At 40.7% G+C, this 19,350-nt stretch overlaps 1 protein-coding gene across 4 annotated transcripts in view; it reads left to right on the forward strand.

Annotated features, from left to right (window-relative positions):
* The window catches only part of ELP4 (elongator acetyltransferase complex subunit 4), a 170,426-nt gene that overhangs the window by 26,036 nt on the left and 125,040 nt on the right, over positions 1-19,350 (forward strand). The gene's annotated exons all lie outside the window — the stretch shown is intronic.

The raw sequence follows: 19,350 nt of genomic DNA on the forward strand, positions 1-19,350 counted from the left end.
ACAATTTCACAATCATTAAAATCATTAAAACAATTACAATTATACATATAGACAGTCGAGAATTATCATAATAATTACTTAAAAATTAACAGTGCAACCAGATAATGGGGCCTTTAACACGTTCAGGACCCGAGGCTTGGGCACATAGTTTAAAGCCTTATGAAAGGCTAGCAGGGTCGGGGCCATCCTGGGCTCCAAAGGAAGAATGTTCCAAAGGACAGGGGCAACTGCTGAGAAGGAATACATTCTGGTCCCTGCCAGCCAATATTCCTTGGCTGACAGGATCCACAGCATCCCCAATCTATTAGACTGAATTGGACAGGTAGAAACTATTGGGAGAAGATGGTCCCTTAGGTAACCTGGTCCCAAGCCATGCAGGGCTTTCAGGGTGACAACCAGCACCTTGAATTGCACCCAGAAACACACTTCAGGCTTAAGCTTCCCCCAGATAACCAAGCCAGACAAAGCCCCCATATCGTCATCAGATCTGCCCCAAAATAGAGCAAATGTGAGTGATTTTATGTGCCAGATGTCCAGCATATTCCTCACAGTGACCCGGTAGGTGAACTTCAGTATTATTCCCTCCTAGGAGGGACTGAGTCACCTGAAATAGGGTTGCTGGACAACTATCCGCAGATGCAATAAGGGGGGAGAAATAATTATGTTTTTCTGCCCTTACCACCACGAGGTAGGCTCTAATAGTGCCTCTAGCTCGTGTTCAGTCATCTTCGCTCCTTTTCTTCCCCCAGCAATTCTCTAGGCATCTCTTAGCTCTTTTAAGCTCCCTCAATTCTTCTATATACCATGGAGAACTGCAAAAGTCATCGGTGCAGAGAGGCCACTCAGGCGTGACCCAATCCAAAGCTGCAGCCATTCTATCATTCTGAGCAGCCATCAGCATTTCAGTCGAACCAAGTAGAAGGCTTTCCAGAACAACCCCAAGCTCCCTCTGGAACCCAGAGTGGGCCTCTCCAATAGGCCCAGGCTCCCTGCAGAGAGGGGTGCCACCAGAGAATTGGAGGCTCACCAGGGAGTGATCTGACTAAGGCAGGGGAGAAACCAATATCTCCCCCAATTTCAGAGCACCATGCCATTGCTCTGACAGAAAAACCAGGTCAGATGTATTACTGCTGTTATGTGTCAGGCCTTGGATGACCTGGGACAGGCCCATGGCTGCCATGATAGCCATGAGCTCCCAGGTCATCTCCAACCCCACGCCCAGGGAAGGCAGATTAAAGTCCCCCAAGACTGGGAAACCTCACCACCAGCCCAGTCATGGAGTCAAGAAGCTCAGGCAGGGAGGTTGCTATGCAGCAGGGAGGCTGGTACACTAACAACAGTCCGAACTGATCCCTATTAATGCCCAACTTAATAAGTAATGTCTCACACCTGGTAATCTGAGGAGCAAGGATCCTGGATGCCTCCCAGGTTTCTCAGTTGACCACCGCCATCCCACCTCCCCTACCCTGGGGTCTTGGCTGATGCCACACCCAGAAACCAGCTGGGCAATCTCAGAGAGGGCAACACCAACCCTCCTGTCCCAGCCAAGTCTAGGTAATACACACCAGATCGGCCTTTTCATCGACAAGTCGTGAATCAAGGTGGCTATTGTGTTATTGTGTAATAACACACCATTCTGGCATTCAGCAGCAGCAGCCAACAACCCAGGGACTTGAAAATCTGCCAGCCGGGGCCTGAGAGCAAGTTCAAGAAGCTGGAACGAGCCATAGGAACCACATTCCTGTGGTCTGGTCCCCGTGAGCGGCCCACTTCTTGTCTCCCGTCATATCTCCGTCTACCCGTCCATACTGAAATTTTAAAACCTGCCCTCATCTCTTCAGAGCCCTCCTTCCTCCCCTGTCTATATAGGTCCATGTCATAGCCTGTTGTCCCCCTTCCTCATACACACAATCCAACCACCACATAACCACAGGTCCTTAACAGAGGCACTTCTGCCTAGCACTTAGTGCCTCTGAACAGTTAAAAACTGTCAGGCCCAGCCCAAGAACGACGACGAAACAGTCCAGTCCAGTATAGTTCCTTTATTTGCTTACACCTTATGGACAGAATCTTGCCGAACTAAATCTATACTACACAACCAGTAGATATACCCTGGGAGATTCTAGGGAGTGGCTATCCTAAATCTCTTTCTCTTCTCATGTTCCCCCTGCAGACTGTGTTGCCTCTTGCCTCCTCCCCCCTCCTGGAATGCACCCCTTCCTTCCTGATAGCCTTGATCTCCCACATCACTCTCCTCCTCGTAGATACATTCCATCACAAGAACCCACTTTACTCATCCCAAGATCACTCTTGCAATGCCTCCAGCTAGTCTCCTCTCACTAGACTGCTGCGGTATAACCAACCAGCCAACTGATTAAAAAACCTCCCACCTGATACTAAATCCAACTCTCCCCCTATCCAGTCCTTTTCACAAGGTTTTCTTAAATTACAGGGTCTGCCACCAAGATAATCTGTGCCCTCCAGCTCCAATCAAAGTGGAGGCAAAATGGCTACCCAGCCATATGGGGAGGAGGGACTGCAGCCACAGTGGCCTTCCTGCATTCACCACAGCAAACCCTCACCACACCTCCCCGTGGCAACGACAGATGGGTAGCCATCTCCCGCACCTCGGCAGTCCCATTTGCCTTTCTCCGCAGCATAGCTGTCATCAGTCAGTGGGGGCCTCTTCCTCATCGGCCTCTCTCCCACGACCGTGCCTCCAGTCTCTGCCAGGCACCCGAAGCTCTTCCTGTGCTAGACAATTGACCTGGAGGCCCAGAGATCCAGTGCTCCTGCCACCACCACTGCAAGCTCCAATCCAACCGCTACCACCACCAGCTCCAACCCAGCTGCCACCGCCAGTGGTTCCAGTCTCTCTGGCCCGCCTCCCCAGTAAGGGAGGGGGCCCTTGGTGCCACATGTGCTGCCTTCCCAGGCTGCTGGGCCACTGATGCTGCATGCGCTGCCTTCCAAGTCGCCAGGCTGCCCAGGCAAAACTGTTACTCACCTGGGCCAAATAATCCACCCGCCCGATTTAGCTCACTTGGGAGACAATCTCCAAGGACTGCACAACAACTCCAACCACAGCAACACACCCCAGACCACCCACAACATACTAAAATCTATCCACTAATGGCCCCTATCCACAATTCTAATTGCACATCCTTGGCGCCTTGATGGGGGGAAAAAAAAGTTTCATTTGTTTTGGAAAAAAAGTTCTGTATCTGGGTCCCAGGCTGTCTTTTTTTATATAGCTACTGAAGACATTTAAATCTACTTTCAGATTGTCTGTTATTTTCTTTTTTTAATGAACCCTGTTAGAACTGTTGTATGTATTCTTAAGGATTTTTGCATTTATTATTATGTGCTTAATTAAGATAGTTTTCCCATTTTTCAAAAAAAAATTTCTAGGATTAAGAAGGTATAGAAATAAAAGAAATAAAGGTTCACCATTATAGGAGGAGAACTGTTTTAGTATATGGTAGCCAAAAATCAGGAGTCTGGTAGTACTTTTTATGAGGAACACATTTTAAAAGGCATAAGGTTTCATGAGCTGCAGCGTCTGATGAAGTGAACTGCAGCTCACAGAAGCTCGTACCTTTTAATAATGGTTCACCAGTAAATAAACGAGTTGAATGCAGTTCTAATAGTTCTATGGGCATAGCTAACACATTTTTGACAATCCCCCACTTTAGACCCCCACTTTATCTTGTTGCCTGAACCAGGAACACAAAAATTGGATGACACATAAACCATAGACAGAACTGGGAGTCAGCGTGGGGCAATCAGAGCAACATACACTGTACTATCATGCTGCTCATTCACTGCTGTGCCAAATGTGATCAAATTATGTCTTCCATTGGAAAATTTCCCATGTTTTCCCCCTGTTTCTACCATATTTTTCTTGCTACAGAAAATCTGTTTAAGGAGGGAAGGTAGAATACATTATGTTTTGATTGGTAGAATTATGAACCATCTGTCTAGAAGCTCCTGACAATTTCATCTAAATAAACATTGCTAGAAATAAATTTTATGGTCATTTCTTTATTTTAATGAACAATAAGTGTTCAGTTGTTTTGTCTACCAAATGTATTCCTTTTTAAATTTAATGTACTAGTTACCGTATGTAATATTTAACAATGAAATCGATTTATTTTTAATATATAATCCAGTATGTACTGATAAAAATAGTAGTTATTTATTCAGTTTTGAAATATTACTGTGTAAATATAATTTTAAACATTAATCAATAATTACAGACACTTTTAACTGCATCTGTGGATTTATCAGGCTGAAAAATCAGTGGATGCTTATCAGAAAAAACTAGTTTGGAGGTGTGTAAATAAATTATTATACATTTCAGCAATATTTTTTTTTTTAATTGGAAAGATTAAAGTGGGCTTTCCACATACAACATGGATTATATAACTAAATAATAGCACAGTAGTAGCCCTTCAGCATTTAAAATAGCTTAAAGAGAAGTATGATGTCGGTAGTTAGTGTAATGCATTGGTAATTAAGAGGCTGTGAGGTTAAGCTTCATTAACTGTTGTGGGATTGTGTCTTTGATTTTATTATACCTCAGAGAATAGGAGAAAAGAAAGAGGTCAGACTATTAGAATCTGACTTTGTTTAGTACATCTGCCAAAGAATGCAAGCAGAAATTCCTAACGGAGAGGAATATTAGAAATGCAAGATTTATTCCAGTATTAGATACAGGAGGAAATTCCTAAATATTTAGAGGTACAAAGGCACACTTTTTAATTACAGTAATCTTTTTCTCAGTTTTTTCCTCTGATCTTTTTGATTACAAGTCTTCCATTGCCATTGTGGGTTATGTGCATATGCACAAGAAAGACAGTATAATATAAAATATACATGACAGGGAGAAAGCTGTTCATCTGAGTTTATGATTTTAAATAGAATTATTCTTTCTTGTCTTAGAGCTGTTGGAAACCTGTGAAATTTCTTGTCTTTCTCTCTCCAAATAAATCCATGACCCTGCATGAGGGATATAGGTCCTAGATATCTATTGTTCTGTAACTGAATGAGTGTTATTCATAAAGATTTTATTCTCTATTTATTTATTCTCTATTCTAGCACATGTTTCTGTTTAGGCACATGCAGCAGGATTCTGTTCTGCTCTAGGGAGATTCCTAATGTGTGCAAACAGTGTGTAATCTTTCACTTATAAAGGTATACAATGTAATTGAATAGTTAAGATGATAATTAAATTGCTACTTGATAGTGTAAGATTATCTTATGTTTAAATGGGTTATTTTTGCATCTGCATAGATAAGAGTATTAGTCCACTTATTGCTATAAAGCTAGAGTACTACTAGAAAGCTTACTACTAGAAAGCTATTAGTCCACTTACTACTAGAAAGTTCACTCAAAACAGTGAGTTTTCTATTGGTTTATTGAGGATTTTTTTATATAGAGATTGGGTGGATGGTTGAATTTATTTTTAACCAAGCCTTTCCCAACCTAATGCCCACTAAATACATTGGGGTACAAATCTCATCAGCCTCAAGTTGGGAAAGACTGAGCTAATCTTTCCCTTAAAGGTTATATGTGTTTATCCCATCTTCACTTTATATTTTCAAGAATCATGTGATATATATGAGGAAGGTATTACAAAAGCCATGATCCTTCTAGGATAATACTGTCTGAGTGGGCATTCCTAGGATGAAATTGAGATACTTCAGAACAACTTTCTGGTTTATGTGTACAGTGGGGCAAAAAAGTATTTAGTCAGCCACCAATTGTGCAAGTTCTCCCACTTAAAAAGATGAGAGAGGCCTGTAATTTTCATCATAGGTATACCTCAACTATGAGAGACAAAATGGGGAAAAAAATCCAGAAAATCACATTGTCTGGTTTTTAAAGAATTTATTTGCAAATCATGGTGGAAAATAAGTATTTGGTCAATATCAAAAGTTCATCTCAATACTTTGTTATATATCCTTTGTTGGCAATGACAGAGGTCAAACGTTTTCTGTAAGTCTTCACAAGGTTTTCACACACTGTTGCTGGTATTTTGGCCCATTCCTCCATGCAGATCTCCTCTAGAGCAGTGATGTTTTGGGGCTATCGCTGGGCAACATGGACTTTCAACTCCCTCCAAAGGTTTTCCATGGGGTTGAGATCTGGAGACTGGCTAGGCCACTCCAGGACCTTGAAATGCTTCTTACGAAGCCACTCCTTCGTTGCCCGGGCGGTGTGTTTGGGATCATTCTCATGCTGAAAGACCCAGCCACATTTCATCTTCAATGCCCTTGCTGATGGAAGGAGGTGTTCACTCAAAATCTCACGATACACGGCCCCATTCATTCTTTCCTTTACACGGATCAGTCGTCCTGGTCCCTTTGCAGAAAAACAGCCCCAAAGCATGATGTTTCCACCCCCATGCTTCACAGTAGGTATGGTGTTCTTTGGATGCAACTCAGCATTCTCTCTCCTCCAAACACAGCGAGTTGAGTTTAGACCAAAATGTTCTACTTTGGTTTCATCTGACCATGACATTCTCCCAATCCTCTTCTGGATCATCCAAATGCTCTCTAGCAAATTTCAGACGGGCCCAGACATGTACTGGCTTAAGCAGGGGGACACATCTGCCACTGCAGTTCTTGTGATCATTTTGACCCCACAGGGTGAGATCTTACATGGAGCCCCAGATCAAGGGAGATTATCAGTGGTCTTGTATGTCTTCCATTTTCTAATTATTGCTCCCACAGTTGATTTCTTCACACCAAGCTGCTTGCCTATTGCAGATTCAGTCTTCCCAGCCTGGTGCAGGTCTACAATTTTGTTTCTGGTGTCCTTCAACAGCTCTTTGGTCTTCACCATAGTGAAGTTTGGAGTGTGACTGTTTGAGGTTGTGGACAGGTGTCTTTTATACTGATAACAAGGTCAAACAGGTGCCATTACTACAGGTAACAAGTGGAGAACAGAGGAGCCTCTTAAAGTAGTAGTTACAGGTCTGTGAGAGCCAGACATCTTGCTTGTTTGTAGGTGACCAAATACTTATTTCCCACCATGATTTGCAAATAAATTCTTTAAAAATCAGACAATGTGATTTTCTGGATTTTTTTCCCCATTTTGTCTCTCATAGTTGAGGTATACCTATGATGAAAACTACAGGCCTCTCTCATCTTTTTAAGTGGGAGAACTTGCACAATTGGTGGCTGACTAAATACTTTTTTGCCCCACTGTATGTGTGGGTATGTATGTGCGTGTATATATACACACACACAGATATATATAAAATATATAAAATTTTGTAATGATTAATTACAGATCTGCACAAATTGCTGTTTTTAATTAAAATTTAGCAAATGAGAGTTGTCATTTTTATTTCTCAAAATTGCAGTGCTCATTTCTCTCTGCTAGTTCAGTGATGGACTCATGTTAAAGTACTAAAACTTCCATTAATTTGCATTAATTTGTTTTTATAGATTACTTGCATACCTTTGCCGCCCTTCCCCATTTATGTAAATGAACTTAGTCTGATATCTAAAGGAACAGCAGCCCAACGTAAATTGTTAATCACTGAGTATATGACTTCATGGCCTAACCCTGTCTTCAGTGTAGCAATCCAGGAAGCCATCTGCAATGAGTGCCCACCTAGCCTCTGTTTAAAAACCTTCACCAAGGGAAAATCTACTGCTTTTCTTAGTAAACAGCTCTACTACTAAATTATCATCAGGAAATTCTTCCTAATAATCACCGTGAATCTCCTTTCCTTTATTTTCAGCCAGTTAGCCCTTGTTCTGTCAGTTTCAACCTCCTACATAAGATGTACTATACCACTATTATATCTCCCCTAAGTCTCTTTCCCACCCCCTAATTAAATAAGCTCCTTTAACTGATCTTCATAGGGCTTAGTTTCCAAACACATTATTCTGGTAGCCTTCCTCTGAACCTGCACCAGTTTCTTCATATTCCTTTTAAATGTCATCCAATGAGGTAAATGTTTTCTTGGAAATGCCTATAGTAAAGTAAGTACAGAAATTAGCATCAGTTTTATTTTTACTGTGCAATTAAAAATAAAAGCTTGAAGACTTCAAGAAAATACTGTGGAGAGCAGCAAAGGGTGAATATCTGTTTAGGAGCCATTAAACACTTCATATGTGTTTTCAATCTAAACATTTAAAATATAGTTTAGGCAGTTTGATCTCAAGTTTGTTCCTATGCTAATAGTAGGTACATAAAAGTAGCAGGTGTGTCCCTCATTGTGAGCAGCAGAATATAAAACAACAAGAAGCTTAGTTAAATGAGTGCTTACAGGGGATTTATTCTAATGATAATCTCTTCTAGAACAATGGACTATGACTGCTCTAAATTGTTTTTGTATATGGCACACAGTTATCTTTATGTCAGTTAAAATGTTGCAGGTGTTACTGAGAAAACGCAAAGTAATTTTATTAGAGGTGAACACCTGAAAACTAACTTAAACAAGATTATATAAACTGTTCAATATATCTGCTATCAAAAAACATGCACGTAAACTTGCCTAAAATATTATTAATTGTTATAGAAAGAATAAATGATTTTTATTAAGTACTAAAATGCTTATGGACATTAGTAATATCCAAGGCAATATGAAAAATATACAATAGCATAAGTACATCCTACATTTAGTCAATACATCTATTCGGCTCAGAAATAAGTGTCACTGTGTATAATACAGTATACTCAAAAAAGCGTATGAGATTTGTACCTGGACTTTTGAAAAAGGAAACATTTGCCTTCTGAGCACTTTTCCCATCTTTTCAGTTGTGTAATTACCTCAAAATACTAATTAATTTCTTCTGGGGAGTAAAAAAGCCAGCAAAAAAAAATGCAGAGGTCAATGTGGACAGTGTTGGATTTTGATTTAGAGGCTTTGTTTTAAATGTTATCAGTGTAAACAATAACATATCAACACTCAATTTTTTTTCTCTAGTGGCTTTGAAAGCAGCTAACAGAGAAGTAGATAGTAGTAGGCCACCAAGCCATTAGAATTTGGACTCACAGAACAATGAGATTAATCCACATATTCTTCCCTCTGTTCATAGAGACATAATGTTACTTTGTTCTAGGTTAACATTAATATTTTCAATGCAAATGTAATTAATAAGTCTTATAAAAAGGAAAGTGTCTATACATTCCTTGATTATATTAAGTACAGTATTTGGTATGTTACAAATACATTAAATCTGGCATTCTCCAAAATGTTCACCTGTTACATTCTCTACTAATCCTAGAAGCATGTTCTACTCTCCTCCCTTCCCCAAAATAGTAGTTGTTTCAAACAATAAAGTACAATATTTATTTATTTATTTATTTATTTATTAAATTTATCCTCACCCCTCTCCCCCTAATGCGGGACTCTGGGCGGCTTACAACTCATTAAAACAATAAATAAAAATACAATTACATAAAACCTAAACACTATATAAAACAATTACTAAAAAAGAAAGAGTCCAGTAGGCCAGTGGTTCAGAGAAGCAAACGACAGGGCTCTAAGGGGCTAGCCAACCCCACACCTGATGTCTTCCCTCCCCACCCCAGGCCAGATGGCAGAGCCAGGTCTTCTAATCCCTCCAGAAGGCCAGGAGTGAGGGGGCCAATCTCACCTCCAGGAGCAAGATATTCCAAAGAGCGGGGGCTACAGCACAGAAGGCATAAATTAAAAATATATGGGTGAATGCAGATATTTTCTGGCAATGAGGGAACTACAGCATAAGATAGCAATGTATTTTTTGCACATATCATTATGGCATAGTAGCATGCTGCTCTCTTTTTTAATGTATTCATAACACATATATCTTTCACAAATTTAAATAATATAGTAGCTATCTTGGGAAGGGGGCACTGCCATCTTTCTCATATATGTGACAACTTCACATTATTTCCAAAAGAGGGTCCCATCTTCCGGAATAGGAATATGGAAAGATTCCTTAAATTCCTTACATTTAGACATGTATACATGCTTTATTTATTTATTTATTTATTTATTAAATTTCTCACCCGCCCATCTCCCCCCAATGGGGGAACTCTGGGCGACTCACACCGAACATTAAAAACATAAATATATATAAATACATAAAACATCAGTTCAAAAGCATTTCTAAAAAAGGAGAGTCCAAGAAAATGAAAAATCTGAGGCTGAAGACAGGAGGCTTTTATGGGGCTAGCCATCCCCATGCTTGAGGTATTCCCTCTCCACCCCAGGCCAAGTGGCAGAACCAGGTCTTCAAAGCCCTACAGAAGGCCAGGAGTAAGGGGGCCAATCGCACCTCAACAACATTATCTTTGTTGATGGACAGCAACTTCAGAATCTGAGACTGTAGTCTTTCTCAAGCCCAATGCTCTAGTATAGAGTTTCAGCCTTCCTCTTAGATGAGTATTCTATAAAATTTTTTGCTTTACAACCACGCTGCTTAGCAACAGAGTTCCTGGTCCCACTTATGGTCATTAACTGAGGACTATCTGTACTCACAAGTTAGCTTCTCCCCTCTCTGTCTACAGGGAACTTTCCCACAACTATCATTATGCAAATGATGTGAATTACATACTGTACATATATGTATCATAAGCCACTGGTGCAATACTTTGTATCATTTGTATGATGTCATTGTGAATTCTCTTGGATGCCTGTATCCCAAAAGATAATGATGTGAGCAAACTCTGGAAATTAATTAATTTACTGCCAGAAATCAAGAAAGAAAAATGGGAAGAGAAAAAGTCTGTGTGCCCCCTTGAGCTGACATGTTTAATTGAAGGGACCAAAGTGTGCCGACCCTGTTGGTTTCTATTGGCCAGGCAGACAGCACGGGAGACAGCCAATCCCTCAAATAACCTTATGCCATATAGGACTTTATAGGTTATAACCAACGAATTGCACCCAGAAGCAGGTGGCAGCCAGTGCAGCTTGCGGAACAGAAGTGTGACATGGGCACACTGAAGCGTGCCCATAGCTGCCCGCTCATTCTGCACAAACTGAAGCTTTCAAGTGGTCTTCAAGGGCAGCCCCACATAGAGCTTGTTGCAGTAGTTGAGCTGTGAGGTGACTAGGGCATGAGTGGCTGTCTGAAAGGTTTCCTGATCCATCAGCTTGCTAGTGAGTAGGCATTCCACTATACTATTCAAGTCATGGCATGTGAACAGCAAATCTACTAATTAGTTAAGCTCACCATGTCCTTTTCATCATAGGGGATTGGAATGCTAAAGTAGGAAGTCAAGGAGTAATCGGAATAACAGGCAAGTTTGGCCTTGGAGTACAAAATGAAGCAGGGCAAAGGCTAATAGAGTTCTGTCAAGAGAACAAGCTAGTCATAGCAAACACTCTTTTCCAACAACACAAGAGACAACTCTACACATGGACATCACCAGATGGTCAATACCGAAACCAGATTGATTATATACTTTGCAGCCAAAGATGGAGAAGCTCTATCCAGACAGCAAAAACAAGACCAGGAGCTGACTGTGGCTCAGATCATGAGCTTCTAACTGCAAAATTTAGGCTTAAATTGAAGAACGTAGGGAAAACCACTAGACCACTCAGGTATGACTTAGATCATATTCCTTGTGAGTACACAGTGAAGGTAATGAATAGATTTAGAGGATTAGATTTAATAGACAAAGTGCCTGAAGAACTATGGACGGAGGTCTGTAACATTGTACAGGAGGCAGCAACTAAAACCATGCCAAAGAAAAAGAAATGCAAGAAAGCAAAATGGCTGTCTGATGAGGCTTTACAAATAGCTGTGGAAAGAAGGAATGCAAAAAGCAAGGGTGAAAGGGAAAGATATAAGCAACTGAATACAGATTTCCAGAGAATAGCAAGGAGAGATAAGAAGGCCTTCTTAAATGAACAATGCAAAGAAATTGAGGAAAACAATAGAATGGGGAAGACTAGAGATCTCTTCAAGAAAATTGGAGATATCAAAGGAACATTTAGTGCAAAGATGGGCATGATAAAGGACAAAAAAGGCAGGGACCTAACAGAAGCAGAAGAGATTAAGAAGAGGTGGCAAGAATACACAGAAGAACTATACAAGAAAGATCTTAATGTCCCTGATGTCCATGCTGGTGTGGTCATTGACCTTGAGCCAGACATCCTAGAGAATGAAGTCAAGTGGGCCTTAGGAAGCATTGCTAACAACAAAGCTAGTGGAGATGACAGTATTCCAGCTGAGTTATTTAAAATACTAAAAGATGATGGTGTTAAAGTGCTGCACTCAATATGCCAGCAAGTTTGGAAAACACAACAGTGGCCACAGGATTAGAAAAAGTCAGTTTACGTTCCAATTCCAAAGAAGGGCAATGCCAAAGAATGCTCAAACTATCGCACAGTTGCACTCATTTCACATGCTAGCAAGGTTATGCTCAAAATCCTACAAGCTAGGCTTCAGCAGTATGTGAACCAAGAACTACCGGATGTACAAGCTGGGTTTCAAAGAGGCAGAGGAACTAGAGATCAAATTGCCAACATTCACTGGATCATGGAGAAAGCACAAGAGTTCTAGAAAAACATGTACTTCTGCTTCATTGACTATGCAAAAGCCTTTGATTGTGTGGATCACAACAAACTGTGGCAAAGTCTTAAAGAGATGGGGGTACCAGACCATCTTACCTGTCTCCTGAGAAATCTGTATGCGGGCCAAGAAGCAACAGTTAGAACCGGTCATGGAACAACCGATTGGTTCAAAATAGGGAAAGGAGTACAACAAGGCTGTATACTGTCACCCTGCTTATTTAACCTATATAAAGAGGTGTTGTTGTTTTTTTTGTCTGCACTCAGTCATTGCTGACCCTGCAGTGACTGCTTGGACGAGTCCTTGCAGTTTTCAAGGCAATTGTTTTTCGGAAGTGGTTTGCCAGAGCCTCCTTCCTAGAGCAGAGCCCAGCTGGTGAGCACAGGAGGCGGGGTTTCTGTTGCTTCGCGCCCTTTTTCGGGCGCGCGCGGTTTTTCGCACTTACCGGCAACTGCTCCCAACTCCTTTTTGCAAGGCGCCGCCAGCATTTTTCCTCCCACCAGAGTGAGAGTACCCATTTATCTACTCACATGAGTTTTCGACCTGTTGGGTTGACAGGAACTGGGGAGGAAACAGGAGCTCACCCTGTTTAACACGAAGGCTGGACTCGAACCGCTGAAGCATCGACCATTTCTGGCCGGCAACTTTCAGCGTCATTAAGCCGCTGCGCCACCGCATCCCCCTTATATGCAGAGTACATCATGAGAAATGCCAGGCTGGAAGAATCACAAGCTGGAATTAAGACTGCAGGGAGAAACATCAAGAACCTCCGATATGCAGATGATACCACCCTAATGGCAGAAAGTGAAGAAGAACTAAAGAGCCTCTTGATGAGGGTGAAAGAGGAGAGTACGAAAGCTGGCTTGAAACTCAACATTAAAAAAACTAAGATCATGGCATCTGGACCCATCACTTCCTGGCAAATAGAAGGAGTAGAAATCGAAGCAGTAACAGACTTCATTTATTTGGGCTCCAAGATCACCGCAGACAGAGACTGCAGCCATGAAATTAAAAGACGCTTGCTCCTTGGGAGGAAAGCTATGGCAAACCTAGATAGCATATTAAAAAGCAGAGACATCACCTTGCCAACAAAGATCCGCATAGTCAAAGCTATGGTTTTTCCAGTAGTAATGTATGGCTGTGAGAACTGGACCATAAAGAAGGCTGAGCGCTGAAGAATTGATGCCTTTGAATTGTGGTGCTAGAGAAGACTCTTAAGAGTCCCCTGGACTGCTAGGAGGTCAAACCAGTCAATCCTAAAGGAAATCGACCCTGACTGCTCATTGGAAGGATTGATACTGAAGCTCAAGCTCAGATACGTTGGTCACCTAATGCGAAGAGAGGACTCTTTGGAAAAGACCCTGATGCTGGGAAAGATTGAAGGCAAAAGGAGAAGGGGACGACAGAGGATGAGATGGTTAGATAGCATCACCGAAGCAATGAATGTGAATTGAGCAAGCTCCAGGAGGCAGTGAAGGACAGGAAGGCCTGGCACAATATGGTTCATGGGGTCACAAAGAGTCAGACACGACTTAACGACTGAACAACAACAACAACCATATTACTGTTTGTTTCTTGTTGAATTTCCTCCAATGCTTTTATTTTTATAACAATACTATGATTTGTTTTTATAAGAAATAATTAGTGATCTTCAATGGAGTATGCTGATTACAATTCTTAATATACACAAGTGTGCTTGGAAACTGAGAATCTTGAATTCTATATTTAAATCTTAGATCTCTCTGTATTTTAACAGTTGATTAAAATTTTTGAGTGAGACAAAGAGGAAAATAAAATGATAAATTATAATATCAATTTCTATTTTAAAAAAACTGAATTAATTTTGGTTAATTATTCTCTGTGCCTATAATAAAGCATGAATATTCTAAAATAATTACAGTCCTACCTTATGTTATAAAGAACTATGTCATTTACTAATCCAAAAAGGAACTGCTATTAATTGCAAACCTTCTGCATTTAAACTTCCCTTTATATTCCAAAAGGTTTAGTAAAGAAGCATTCCAAGTATCAGAAATTTCCTCTGAGTTGCCCAGAAATGTGCTCCATATCTAGAATGGCTGTTTCATAAAAGAAATTAAGAAAAAACAAGCAGACGGAAAAAGCTCCCAGAACCCTTTCTGTAAGTCTAAGTATGCTTTTTCTGGAAACAAGATGCAGTGGGCTCCTGAATGGATATCAGAAAAACTCTAAAGAGGCCCCTTGGATTTGTAACATCGTTCCAAAAGAAAAAAGTTGTTATGTGTTATGTGTTATGACATATTTCATGAGTCAAACACAATTAGAGGAGCAGGGCTTGACAAGTTCTGACTTTCCAAACCAGGAGCCAGTGAGCTCTCAGATCTCTGCAGATGAAGCTCAGAAAGAGCAAGCTCCATTGGAGGGTGAGCCTACAGTTCTGGAGCAATCAGGTAATCAGCCTCCTACTGTATTGCAGAAGCACATTAGCAGGCTGAGTCACAATAGACCCTGAGATTGAGCAAGAAAACGTTTTTAGTCCTTACACATATAGAAAGACCAAGCAAGTAAAACAAAGATGTGCATTGAGGATTCTCAAAATAAAGAAACATGACTTAGGAAAATAAGCATGTCTGAGTCAGTGCTATAAAAGAAGGGCTTACAAGTCAGACTTCTAGTGGTAAACAACCTTCCAGCTTGAGACCTGACTTCTTGAACGTTTGCTGCTTAAAAGTCCCTGGTTGATTTCTGGACTGGTACAAGACTACCCTCACATCTGATCCCTAGAGGTTGAATTTATCTGCAAGGAACTTCAGCCTTTGAAGTAAGATTGTTTCTTATTTCTGGACTGTCATATTCCTGCACTATGGTGAGCTTTATACATGCCATAAAGAAGTCTTGCTTAAGTCTTACTTTCTGCATTTCTAATTACTGACAGCAGGACATAAACTCAGCCAAATTAAAACTTTACAGGGAGTAGATATTAGTGAACCTTCCAATGATTTCCCAACATATCTGGCATTATAGAGCTCCTTGTATGTTTGAGATCCAAATGAGGGAAATTATACTGAAAGATGAAAGTACTACAGTCTAAATCAGTTGGCCAAAGCAGTTTGAAGACCTTTACCTGTGCTTCAATATGGGATGAGTTAAGTATGACATTGGTCTTTAGATCCAGCTAAGGTTAATAGTATTTGAAGAAGGTAAAGCAAGATATCAGGAACATTTCACCTAAGCAAATGAAATGTTCTTCAGGGTTCAGTGGTTCCCCTCTCTTCTTTAAGATCTATATGAGACTGCTGGGGCAGATCATCTGACAGCACGGGTTCAGATATTGTCAATATGCTGATGGTACCTATTTGTATATCTCAATCCCTGATCAACAAAATGATGCTGTTGAGGCACTATGCCAGTCACTGGAGGCTGAAGGTCTGGATGTGGAGGAACAGGTTCGGGCTCAACTCTAGCAAGATTGAGTGTCATTGGGCTCATGGATCAACCATGTCTGGGAATTTTCTGTCTTTAGTTCTCAGTGGGATTCCACTTCCCCAGCCAGAACTGGTACACAATGTGGGGCTTATAAGGCTCTTGCTGGAAGAGCAAGTGGCAGCCATGGCTAGGAGGGCTTTGGTACAGATCCATTTTGTGTGCCAATTGCACTCTTTCCTGGTTCAACACACCCTTCTCACAGTCACTCACATTTTAGTCACCCTTCCCCCAAATTTGGACTGCAATGTACTCTACATGGAATTTCCCTTGAAGATCACTTGGAAACTATAGGTGATCCAAAATGTGGCTGCCTGAATAGATTTGGGCCTACCTCAGTACACCCATATAACTCCTCTACTTAGAGCTATGCTGGCTCTTTGTTGGCCTCCAAGTGCAATTCAAGGTACTAGTTGTCATCTGTAAAGCCCTTCATGGCTCAGGGCATAGATATTTACAGGACCATTTTTCTCCAAATGTGTCTGCCCATCCTATAAAATCTCACAAGGTGGGCATGCTCTGGGTCCTAGCTACAAAAACAATGCCTTTGTGTGGGATCCCAGAAGCACGCCTTCTCTGTTGCCACTCCTGTCCTCTGGAAGAGCAGTCCCTCAAAGTGTGTTTCACTCCAATTCTGCTGACCTTTATTAAAGTGTTAAAAAGTCAGATTTTTCAGAAGGCCCTGCATCAGCATAATTTGTGTAATAAGTAAATAATTGCTACTTATGTATTCCCTAATGAACTTGTCCATATGTATTTGATCCTATGGGATTTTCAATGATGTTTTTAACTCATTGTACACTGCCTGGAATATTTTTGATTAGACAGCCCTATAAATTGAATAAATCATTATCAGTGTTTCCGACCACACAATATTCATTTATCACAAGTGGCTGTGACATGTGGTTTAAAGATATCAGTAATGTTTTTCTGGATTGGTTGCAGATGAATTATGTTTAGTGGAAAGGCAGAAATAGGCCTCATCCACTTCCAGGCATATGGAACGCCCAGAGTTTTCCAAGATCATGCCCTCAAAATTTGACACACAATCTGTTTAGTTCTCATGTTTTGGGTAGGTTTTGGTTTAACATTTGACTCAGACCTGTTAAAATAAAAATTTCCCCCCTTTTCTGAGCCTTAAACCAAATAATGGTCCCCTATCATGGGATTTAGGAATTGTGATTGTTGTAGGTTTTGTGTGCCAGCCAGTCCACCCACCCAAACACTACCTTCACACAGGAAGGAAGAGGTTGTGGAAAGCAAGTGAGAGTTAGCTACTCTGCAGAGGAAGCTCCTGCTTTTAGTTAAGTAACTAAGTAAAATTGGTTAACTTGCAATAATAATTGCTTTGTCAGCCCTGATCCTATAAGACAGAAGCCTAGAGAAGAAGAAAAAAAGGAATAAAACAAAGAGTTATCAGCTGGCCTTTCTCTGGGTCACCTACCTTTTCCAGCAGGTCCTTCCTGCTGACCTTTCTTTCAGAGCATGACATATTCACAGTTTTCACTTCCATGGCCAGACCCATCTTCACTGGCAAAGCCTCTAAGACTCATAGAGACTTCCTTTGATCTTGCACCTCGGTGCCTTGGTTTTTCATCTTTAAGTTGCATACTATTTTATTTACAGTATTTATTGGCTCTTCTATAAAGGATGAAATAGTGTTATCTTCATTCTCGGCCTATTCATAATTATTTTCCTGTTCTGTTCTAGCTCAGAAGATGATGTCAGTTCCTTCCAGGATTTTCACAGGGCAAACTTTTCCATCCTGGACAATGTCCAGATGTGTGACTTCAACTCCCCAAATTTTCTAACCCAGTGCTGAGAATCATGGGACTTGAAATCTACACATCTGTAGGGCACTCAGACTGGTGAAGGCTATTTTAGACACTTGCATCCCTTTTTCTGAGTGGGCTCATTACATTGTTGATAGAAAATATAAATTGCAATACTGGCTGCATCCATTTATATGTGCATAAGTCAAATTGAATTAAATGATTTTACTATTATTAGATTTTTTTATCCCTCTTTTTTTATATATAAGTCAAAGCAGTGAACATACCTAATGCTCCTGCCTCCTATTTTCCCCACAACAGCAACCTTGTGAGGTGGGTTGGGCTGAGAGACAATGACTGACCCAAAGTCACCCAGCTGCCTTTCATGCCTAAAGGGAAGGCTAGAACTCACAGTCTGCTGGTTCCTAGGGCAGCACTTTAGCCACAACACCAAACTGGCATATTGGAGCAGAAATGTATATAGTTGCTATGGTTGCAAATTGCAAAGAAAGGAAACATGATGGAAATCTTTTCAGCTCTCTTTGCCTCCTTAAGCATCTTTAACCTTAAGCCTAAAATTCTGTAATTGCCTTTTCTTTATCTATATAAAATTCTCCCTCATACATTTCTCTTTTGGTCATGCCTAGACATAATTTTTGTAAGGCATCTCTTCAGGGGAAAAAAGAGTCTACTCTAATATCCATTTCCCCCTTTCAAAAAGAGAGGAGGTTAAAAACAATGCTTCATTTTGTTAACTCACATATTGATTTTCAGTTTGTTTGTTTTTTAAATAATCTGATGTGCTTCCACATACTACTTGGGTGTCCCTTTCTGAATGAATGCTAGAAAATTAAGAATGTCATTCTGTACATTTAAATTTAAAGGGAGGCCTGGGGGTAGAGGCATGTGAGAGGAGAGAAAGATATAATATGATTTTAAAAAGGCAAAACTCCTTCTGTTGGGTTAGGGAGGGCAAATATTGCACTAAATTTTCAAACTTGGCAACTTTAAGATGTGTGGACTTCAATTCTGCTGGCTGGAGAATTCTGGGAATTGAAATCCACACATCTTAAAGTTGCCACGTTTGAAAAACATTGCACTAAATCATGATCATACAGTTTACAAGGTAAGAGCTATGTATACCAAAATAAGGAGGGGCAGAGGCCAGAAACCTGTTTTAAACTTTTGTTTAAAATATTCCTTTTGTCAGCAATATTGGAAACGCAGCTGTAATTTTTTTCTTTAGAATGGCAAATATTTCCGTCATTTTTAATAACAAAAATGATTGCAACAGCTGTGTTGTGCTTCACATTTCATTACAAAAAGGTTTTCTGATGGGTGGGAATGTCTGAAATGCTTTTCCCAGGATTTGTGGTTACTCTCCACTGCCGCTCCACCCATCCCGTGGCTGCTCTATAAGCTGTCGCTGGGGGCTATGTTCATGCCCCTGCGCTTTCTGAGGCATGTTTTTGCAATTGACTCCAAAGTTCAGCGCAACTAATAATAATAATAACCCTGATGTTGTCAAAGGTGAAATAAAGGGGAGAGTTGTGCAACAGGAGAGAATCATTCTAATTTACTCCCAGTAGTCA

This window comes from Python bivittatus, unplaced genomic scaffold (genome assembly GCF_059951505.1).
Source record: "Python bivittatus isolate LINGU-HERP-01145 unplaced genomic scaffold, Pbiv_v1 ctg000480_np1212, whole genome shotgun sequence".
In the NCBI taxonomy this organism is placed as follows: domain Eukaryota; kingdom Metazoa; phylum Chordata; class Lepidosauria; order Squamata; family Pythonidae; genus Python; species Python bivittatus.